This window comes from Peromyscus eremicus, chromosome 4 (assembly GCF_949786415.1).
Source record: "Peromyscus eremicus chromosome 4, PerEre_H2_v1, whole genome shotgun sequence".
Taxonomy (NCBI): Eukaryota; Metazoa; Chordata; class Mammalia; order Rodentia; family Cricetidae; genus Peromyscus; species Peromyscus eremicus.
In genome coordinates, this window is record NC_081419.1 from 106,430,105 (window position 1) to 106,437,664 (window position 7,560).

Below are 7,560 nucleotides of genomic sequence, written 5' to 3' on the forward strand. Positions count from 1 at the left end.
GGACCTTGTGGCATGGTTTGTTATATCTCAGAGGATCAGGAAGCAGAAAGCTTAGCCTCACCTCAGGAGCTAATATCACCTTCAAACTCTACCTCCAGTGACCCACTTCTGCTATCCAGGTCACAATCTCGATGGTGAGAACGTCTCAAACAGCACAAGCAGCTGGGGACCAGGTGTGTTCAAACACATCAGCCTGTGGGGATGTTCTATATTCAAATCATAACATCCCATTCCTGGCCCCATAAAATCACACTCATCTGATAATTGAAAACATTCAGTGATAAAGTGGTTGGGAGCAGGGAAATACTTGGAAAAATGGTTGGGAGTTGTGGGGAGGGATTTCAGAGCCAAGATGGAAACCCAGTGCAGTGGAAACTCCTTGGAACCTACGAGAGTAACCCTAGCAAAGACTCTAATAGTGGGGGACACGGATCCTGAACCAGCCATGTTCTGTAACCAAGCAAGGCCTCAAGTGGAGGGACTGGGACACCAACCCAGCCACAAAACCTTCAACCCACAGCTTGTCCTGCCTGTAGAATTCTCTGGGACCAGAGCCTAGCAGAATCCTCATCAAAGAGACCAGAGAGACTTCATCCAGCAACTATGGAGCAGATGCAGAGCCCCACCCAAACATTAGGCAGAGCTCAGGGAGTCCTGTGGAGGAAGAGGAGGAAGGATCTGAGGAGCCAGAGGGGTCAGGGACACCACAAGAACATGGATCACAGAATAAAATGACCACGACTCATGGGAACTGAACAGAGTTCAGGGAGCCTGTAGAGGTCTGACCTAGATCCTCTACATATGTATTATGGCTGAGTAGCTTGGTATTCTTGTGGGACTCCTAACAGTGGGAGTTGGGGTGTCTCTGTCTCTTTTGCCTGCTTATGGGGCCTCTTTCCTCCTCCTGGGTTACCTCGTCCAGCCTTGATGTGATGGTATGTCCTGGTGTTATTGCTGCATATTATGCCATGTTTGGTTGATGTCCCTGAAAGCCTGCTTTTTTTTCTTTTAGGGAAGGTGGGGGAGGGGGATGGCTGAAGAGAGGGGAAGTTGGGGGGAAAAGACTGGGGAAGGGGAGAGAGAGGGAAACTGCAGTCAGGATATAATAAAAATAATAAATAAATAAACCTTTATAAACAAACACACAAAACATTCAGTCCAGTTTAGTCTTCACAGTCCCAGGAGACAGGTGAGAAGGATCCATGTATCTCTGGGGCATCAAGCAAGTGTTAAATGTAGGGAGTGGATGAAGGCCAGAGTGAGTGTGTATTACTGACATGAGCATGGCTATGTCAAAAACCCCCAATTCCTCAGACCCACGGGAAGAAAGAACCCTTGCCTGGATCAAGTTCAGAGGGATGACAGAGCCTTCCTCTGGTCCAAGTATGAGTGTTGGCAAAGGGTTGACTTTTAACATAATAATAATATAATAATTATATTACTATTGAAAAATATCCCCTGCAGCTTCATCCTCCCAGATGTTGATGGTGTATTCAGAAACTGCCACTCTAGTAGCAGCTTCCTCCCTCTGGATGACTGCACCCCGAGACCCCCTACAGATCTACCCAGACTAGCTCACCTGCCTCCTCATTCCTGCCCTGTATGGGAAATGAGCTGAGTTTCTGAACTCTTGCTGCTGTGTCTCTATCGGAGTGCACTGCCCAGCTGACCCCAGACTTTCTGCAGGTGTGTAGGTCTCTACACAGCTGTCAGTCAAACAGACTAAGGTGAGCCGGTACCAACCACCTGAAAAACCCCAGAGATGCCTTGAGGAAACTGTACCATAATCATAGCTGATTGTCCTAACTCCCGAGGCCCCAACGAGTGCTGTGGAATGTCTTTCTGTATGCTGTGAATATGTGTTGCTCTGATTGGTTGATAAATAAAGCTGCATTGGCCTATGGCAAGGCAGCTTAGAGTCAGGCAGAAATCCAAGCAGATAGGGGGGGCGGGCAGAAGGGAGAGACGCCAGCCTGCCACCCAAGGAACAGCATGCCAGCAGACTGGTAAGCCACAGAACACGTGGCAAAACATAGATTAATAGAAATGGGTTCATTTAAGATGTAAGAGCTAGCTAGCGAAAAGCCTGCTATATGCCATGCAATTGGTAATTAATATAAGCCTCTGAGTAATTATTTTATAAGTGTCTGTGGGACCATGGATGGGGTGGGACCGGAGCAAAACTTCTGACTACAACTGAGTGTCTGTTTTTATTTGTTTATTTGGGTTTTTTTTGCCATCATCAGCCTCCATGAACTCTAGATGGCCCGGTTGTCATTTCCAGTTAGACCAGAGTCGGAGCATTACCCCTAGCAGTCTAGCAAAGAGACTGTGTGGGTGATGCTAAAGAGATAAGGCTATCATTAGTCCAAAACAAATGGTCATGATTAGTCCAAATACCCCTTCTTGCTCTATATAAGAAGGCTCACTTAGTCTACTGAGAGGCGCTCTCCTGCTCGCCACCCCAGCACCCCGCCAACCCCCACCCCCCACCCCGGCACCCCTCAGTTGTTAACAGTCAATAAAGGACTCTCTCAAGTGGCTCTTTCTTTACTCTCTACTTTCAGTATTGTGGGCTGAGCTGGTAACAGGAAGAAAGAGACGGCAGAAGCAGCGGAGTAGCAACAGCAACTGGGGTGTTGTTAGGACACGCTATGAGAGGGATAAGGCAGCAGCCAGTTTGACAGCTGAAGAGGAAGCAACTGAACAACTTGAGAGCAGCCCAGGCAGGAAGAAATGCCATGGAAGTAGGAAGACACTAGGAGAGGATGAAGAGCTGAGGCAGAAGGACAAGGGATATAAAGAGCCAGAGAAGAGAAACTGCAGATCTTGGTCCTAGAAGAGTTCCAGAGAGTTGTCAAGTCTTTTGGGACAAAGGTCTCAGACACCCCAGGTCAAGAGCTAGCTGCTGTCAAGAAGCTCCTACAGTGACTGGTGTTATAGTTCTTGGGCTTAAGGTGTGACCGTCATTGGCTTTTGACGGTGGACGGTGCTATAACTCTTAGACACAGGCTAACAGGACCCTTGACCCTTAAACCTTGGCAGTTTCCTGGAACCCTTTTAAGGACCAGAACCTGCTGCAGCTTTCCCGTCTTTAGCGCTTGACAGACTTTGCGGTCTGCTCCTTGCCTGGTTACTCTCTGGAACTCTTCAGCCCGCTCTGGCTGCCGCCGCCGCCGCCATCTTTACTGAAGGTCCTGCTCTGTCACTGCTCCCACGGTCTCCTCATCATGTCACCGGGGCTGCCTGCTGCGCCGGTGACGGAGATCAAAGGCAGGCAATAGCCTGATGCCACAACATCGAGGCAGCTCAGGAGGGTGACTTCCACTTTTCCAAAACGTGAGCCCAACCGCCTGATTCTAAAGCCAGGAGGGGCGTTTGTAGACCCGTCAGGATACAGCCCTCTCTGCAAATGAAGGGTTGTGTTTGTACCGACTCGGGGAACTGTCAGCCAAGCAACTGGTCAGATGAACTTCACGGCAGGCTGACGATTTAAGACTCTTAGCAAACACTCTCAGGACACGTGGGCAGCTGCAGGAGACCACTATGTGTCAGGCCGATCTGCTCCAGACAACTGTCTCTAGCCTTGGAAAGCAGCACTTCAAATAAGATGAGCCTCAGTGAATGCTAGATAATCCGGCTACTGTCTCCACTCAGGCCAGAAGAGGAGCCCTTCCCCATCTTCAAATCCTTAGCTCATCACATCGGCAAAGTCTCCTTTGCCAAGTAAGACGACAAAGTCATCGGTTCCGGTGATCAGGTAACAGACACCCTTGCAGCATCGTTGTGCTGTCTGCCACAGGGATAACGTCTGGTGATGGTGACTCCAAAAGCCAGGCCTGTAAAGGACACGCAACCTGCACCTGTGGCCACAAGCTACAGTGAGGAGGATCTGTACACAGGAAGTGTATCTGTGAGTGTCAGGTAAGACACCGGCCTCTGAGCAACGCGTGCAAACTGGTGTCCATAATAACAGCAGTAAGACCAGCCCTTGGCAGAGGCCCCGAGATTTCTGTGTGTCCCTAAGACCTGGAGCAAGAGTGGGTGGAATGGACCTGTCGTCCCAGCTATTTGGGGGAAGAGACAAAGGATCAAAAGCTCAAAGACTGCCTGAGCTACAGAGCAAGCTAAATGCCAGCCTGGGAAACTTAGTGAGACCCCATCTCAAAATAAAAAGTGGAAAGAGGGCTGGGGCTGGAGCTGGGTGGCATCGTGTCCGCCTGTCATGAATAAGGCCCCGGTTCAATGCATAGCAACGAAACAAAGAAAACTGAGAGTTCTCTTGGAGAAGGTGTTTGTATCCATCAGGGTCATGGCATATTTAAAAGATGATGGCAACCACTCTATCAGAAAACTATTCAGGATAGGAAACATTTTCACACTAAAAGCTTTGCCATGAGCAATATTAAAAAGCAACAACTGGCCAGGGGTGGTGGCACATGCCTGTAATCCTATCACTCAAGAGGCTATCCTAGGTTACCTCAGGAGACCCTGTTAGTCCACTGCCTGCCCCCAACCCCTAAATCACAACCACATAAATCATGATTAGTAAATTAAAACAATATAACCCATGGGGCTGGAGGTATAGCTCAGCAGTTAAGAGCACTGGCTGTTCTTCCAGAGGACCTGGGTTTAATTCCCAGCACTCACATGCTAGCTCACATCCATCTGTAACTCCAGTTCCAGGGGATCTGATGTCCTCTTCTGACCTCTGTGGCCACTGCATGCCTATGGTGCGCAAACATACAAGCAGGCAGAACACCCATACACACAAAATAAAAGCAAATAAGTCCTTTTTAAAAATTATTTCTAACAAAACAAAACATGGCCTTCCACCTTGAAAAGGGTTTGGGAGGGTTGCAAAGCTAACTCTTCATACAGTGTGACAGGGAATGGATGACATTTAAAACAGAAATTACAGTATTGTGGCTTAGGTACACTGTTTGGGAAAATGCAGAAAGCATTTTGATAGTTACAGAAAAAAATTTAAAAGTGAAAAGTAGGTGTTTCTGGGCCAACCTGGAGACGGGGGAGTGTTGTTTTTTTATTGCATTTCAGTATTCAGCATTTTATTTAAAGCCAGACCTTTAAAAAACACAAAATCCAGATCTATTCTTAGTGTAGGATTGTGGAAATATGATGACTGGGTATTGGACAGATCGTTTAAGAGCATCCTTGGTATAATTTCAATGTGTTTGCAATAAGAGCAGAAGAAAAAAGGGGGAGAAAACCCAGGCTTTTATTGTAATGCACAGAGAATGAAATTGTATGTGGGTGAATATCCAAGACGATTCCCTGCCGTCCAGACTCAGCACAAATAAGCAACTACGCCAACTTTAAAGACAGACAAATATCATATCACTCTTTTATACTTCCATCAGCATGAACCACCTTCATGTAGACATAATTAATGTGAAAATTTCCATTGTATATACAGGTCTGCAGATTCAATCCAGAGACTGCAAATATATACTCATCTCCTAACAGACAGAATCAATCCAGTGCTAACCAATCTGTTAAATGTCCAGGTCTTGTCTGTCTCCTGTCAGGTCTGAGACCAGACCTGTGCTAAAGGACATAAGCTAATTGCCTGAAGTCACAGCAGCCTTCCTGGGACTGTGTGACATTAAGAGTCGGCAGAGGCCACAAGTACCTTGAATGTCTTCAAGGGCCAGGTTGTCAGTTCCTGACTCATTTCTCTATGTTAAAGTCCAGCCCCAGGAAGACTTAAGTGCAGTACCAATAAGTGACTTGTTATAACTCGCTATGGTGTTCTCCCGCTGGTTTCTTACTGTGGGTCCTGTGGAGTCGGATAGCAGGAGACTTTTCAGGAGAATGAGAAGTGTAAGGAATTCCTATGCATTGGAACCTGGAGCTGAGCATCATTGTGTCAGGGGTCAAGGGAGCTTGAAAACGCTGCCAGCCCCATCTCTGTCACTGGGAGACACGAGAGTTGGATGAACCATTTGATGGATACAAAGCAGGTGGCATGGAAGGGTTAACAGCTGCTGTGGTCACCTGAAATGTTCACTTTCATTTCAATGCTTTGACATGGCACCAGCCACAAACTTAAAAGTGTTAATGGTATATTCAAAACAGGCCTTTATGAGATGAGCCGAGTAAGAGATGGGCTGTAAATTAGAGACATTAATGAGAGCATGTTCCTGCAGTTTCCAATGAGGTACAGCTGTACAAAGAAATCCTGGTCTCTACCTATGTGCTTCTTAGTTTTTTTTGTTGTTTGTTTGTTTGTTTGTTTTTTGGTTTTTCGAGACAGGGTTTCTCTGTGTAGCTTTGCACCTTTCCTGGAACTCACTCTGTAGCCCAGGCTGGCCTCGAACTCACAGAGATCACCTGGCTCTGCCTCCCGAGTGCTGGGATTAAAGGTGTGCACCACCACCACCCTGCTGCTTGTTAGTTTTTTATCAACTCGACCTAAGTTAGAATCATCTGGGAAGAGGGAAGCTCAATTGAGAAAACACCACCATCAAATTGGCTGCGGACAAGTCTGTGGGGTATTTTCTTATTAATGATTAATGTGGGAAGGCCCAGCCCACTGTGAGAGGGACCACCTCTAGGCACGTGGTCCTGGGGGGTATAAAAAAGCAGGCTGAGCAAGCCTGAGAAGCAAGCCAGCAAGCAACATCCCTCCACGGTCTCTGCTTTAGTTCTGGCCTCCAGGACCCTGAACTTGCATCCTTTCATGATGGACTGTAAGCGGAAATATGAAATAACTTCCTTCTCGAGTTACTTGTGGTTATCACAGCAATAGACAGCAAACTAATAAAACCAATATCATCATCTTTTTGAAAGGTGCCAGGAGCTCCCACAGCAAAGGCCTCCTCACCCAGAAAGACGTCCCTGAAAAACCTTTCAGCTGCTCTGAAGTACTCTCCAGCAGCTCCTTCATCTCACTACATGGCAGCATTTACCACTCGGCCTTCCAATAGTGTGTTTATTGACCCACTTGGATTGAGGGATTTACATCGTCCGTGTGAGCCCTACACAAAAGACGTGGGTATTTAACTCGAATGTTTCAAAATAAGTGACTGAAAGAATTGAAATTCTGTGACATTTACTATTTCCCTCAAAAGCAGGACTTAACAAATGTACAGAATGTACAATTTTGCTTGCATAGTCAATCCGGCCTCTGGGTGATGTATTTGAAACTGTGAAACGCTAATACTTGACTGGCTATTTGGCCTGATTGTGTTATGGGGCTTTTATCAGAAAGAGTACAGAGATTTCTTCTGTCTCATAAAAAACGGATTCGAGATTATCAGAGACATTCAAAGATGAAACACGCTGTAGCTTAATCCCACAGTCCACATAGGAAACTTTATTCCAGGGCAATATGTGGCTCTCCATTGCAGCCTGCTAACGATCAGGATGCCACGGTGATGCCGATTTGAGAATAGCCAACCGACCTCCTTTGAGTTCATGCCGACAGTGGGCCAGGCTCCATGGTAAGCATTTACCAGGTGGTGTGGCTTGAACGCATCCTCCAAAGCTCCCGTGTCAGACACGTAATCCCCAAGTGACTGGTCGTAGTATTTGGAG

General features: G+C 47.0%; 1 long non-coding RNA gene across 1 annotated transcript; it reads left to right on the forward strand.

Annotated features, from left to right (window-relative positions):
• Positions 1-2,539: 2,539 nt before the first annotated feature.
• On the forward strand, positions 2,540-7,279 carry LOC131908558 (uncharacterized). Its single transcript, XR_009378618.1, has 2 exons — positions 2,540-3,924; positions 6,814-7,279. It is a non-coding gene; the product is annotated as an uncharacterized LOC131908558 (long non-coding RNA).
• The last annotated feature ends 281 nt before the right edge of the window (positions 7,280-7,560 follow it).